The following is a 2,363-nucleotide window of genomic DNA, read 5'->3' as shown; positions in this document are numbered from 1 at the left end:
GGGGATGTTTTGTCTTGTCGCTCTGTATCTCCAGTTGCAGTCAACAGACTGTCTACCCGTCTGTACAGCAAAAACTACTACACGTGGCAATATTAGCTCTGGCATCAAATCCAGACTGTACTGCACTAAGCTAGTGCCGAGGTGGGAATATTTTGAATTCTGTGCAGATTTTCAATGCGGTGTAGTGACAGGAATAAAGAATGACCCTATAATTGTATCGATTTATTGTACAGTGGAGTATGACGGAGTGGGAATAACGAAATAGCATAGGTTTATTTGCCTCCCATTATGTATGGGAGGCAAATAAACCTAAGCTATTTTATTATGTTGTGCTGTGGTTCTACATTAATGTGGTGTGAAGTCTGGGCGGTTACAGGTACGCTGCCACAGGGATGTTAGGAGGGTTCATGTTGGCAGATCCATATCTGGTGTACTAATACGCTATGCAAGTCTGTGTCCATTGTTTTCCTCTTCCTGGAATCAGGGGATGACAACCCCCTTGTGAGATGCGCCGTGAAGTGGGTCCCCAGTACTTGCTTCAGCCATGACCTCCACATCTGAAATATGGCCTTGAGTGTTAACACTCAAAAGAATATGTTGAGGGCCTAGCAGGTACAATAACAAATATAAAAATGACTATGCAAATAAATCTTCCCCTTTGCGGTCCCTATTTCACTGGCACAGTTATTTTCCTGTCGACATTACGTTATAAACGCTGGCAGCCACATCACACAAGATTCCTTTCACAGAACTCTACAATTTTCACGGCTCGTACATATCCATTATGTTGTGGGACGTGCAAAAAGAATTGCAATATTTTCGTGGCTTGACAAAATATACCAAATCCAGTTGATTCCGTTGACGTGCTTGCTGCCGCCTGAAATAGAGCCAGAAATTAGCAACAAGGCTGCAGTAGAACACTGATGCAAGTGTCTCGGACGTAGCCAAACACAGATTGCGATGCTTTCACATCCCTGAATGCTACCATCAGGCTTACACTATGAACTGTAGAAACATCCACTAGCTGCAATAAGATTAGAATATTGCTGTCATGTGGGAGTGTTACGTTACTCCTGCATAATACTGGCAACAATTAGCACAGCAACAACACACCAATATTTTTTCTCTAGAGTACGCGTACTATTGCGTCAGGATGCTGCAATCATTGTAATAATTTGTGTACATTAGTAGCCGGTGTGACTGTGACGTTACAATCGGCGGCGAGGCCAGGTGTTCGCGATTATGTTTACTGTGACAACTGATATTTTTCATCGCAGCGTATAGCTGTGACCACGCAAAATTGTCACTTACCTCCGTTACTGGTTCCTGCCCTTGTTCCTGATCGAATGTGGTAGGGGTGGTAGCACGGCGTCAATCTTCAGCCGCTTCTGCTTCTGCCGTAGCCCAAGCCGAACTTGCAATACATCTTCATCAAATAGGCGTCGTCGGCGAAATGACAGGAACAGACGCGTGAAACATTCAATCCTTGGGCCACACCACAGTAGTGGCTGGCGATCGCTGCCTCCCACTTTCGTTTCGTTTCGCCATTGCGAGGTCGGTGAAATGTAAGCTCGGGATTCGCGTTATAAGTCTTTCTGCACCCGAGCACGTAGCACCGGTTTCCTGGCTGTGACATCGCACGTCAACGGCGTGACATCCTAGGCCACACGCTATGGTTCAAAGTACTTCAAAGCTAACGCGACAAGACAACAAGAAAAAGGGGCAGCCGCACGCTCAGACACACACAGAATCTGCGGCGGGAAGGAGCGCCTCCTGATGGTTGGTTTATCCGGGTGACGTCATCCAGTGTCGGCGCCTTGCGGGGATTGCCGTGCGCGCCGGAAGCGCGAACATTTAAAAATCGTTTCTGAGTCAACCAAGTGGATTTGTGCGGAGAAAATTTGCCGGCGTACATTATGAACGACAGGGAACATGACCATAATAGTTCCGGAACACGCTTCCGGATGCGACTATCCCTTTAAAGACACGTCCTGAAGCTCACTAACACAACTGTTACCTGATAGCCATACACATGCCAGTACTGTACATGTTCATCGCATTGCCCTTGGTGGTTTGTTTTTCTTTTTGTTTGCGTTTCTTTGCTGGGAAAAGCAACCCGCCATGGCGCAAGCTAACCTTTCCCTCCTATTTTTTTTACACAATAAAGATACTTCCCCCCCCCCCCCTGGTGACCTTTTACGACTGACCAATAGATGTTTTTGTGTTGTTGAGGCTGTGTGTTCTTCGAGTTTCCCCCTACAATCTGAACGTTATAGCAGTGAGTGGGACCAGAATTCATCAAAAACATGCTCTTAAGCCCAGAAAAATCAACACTTTTCAAAAGAAAATCTCATCGATTTAAA

The 2,363-nt window shown here is 46.0% G+C and overlaps 1 long non-coding RNA gene across 1 annotated transcript; it reads right to left on the bottom strand.

Moving 5' to 3' along the window:
• Positions 1–207: 207 nt before the first annotated feature.
• Positions 208–1,346, bottom strand: LOC135399462 (uncharacterized). The gene is made up of 2 exons (XR_010424283.1): positions 841–1,346; positions 208–557 (listed from the first exon to the last, which is right to left on the bottom strand). It is a non-coding gene; the product is annotated as an uncharacterized LOC135399462 (long non-coding RNA).
• Positions 1,347–2,363: the final 1,017 nt, after the last annotated feature.

Source organism: Ornithodoros turicata, chromosome 7, assembly GCF_037126465.1.
Source record: "Ornithodoros turicata isolate Travis chromosome 7, ASM3712646v1, whole genome shotgun sequence".
Lineage (NCBI taxonomy): Eukaryota > Metazoa > Arthropoda > Arachnida > Ixodida > Argasidae > Ornithodoros > Ornithodoros turicata.
The sequence above is the reverse complement of the archived record's forward strand: the minus strand, read 5'-3'. Positions and strand labels throughout refer to the sequence as shown.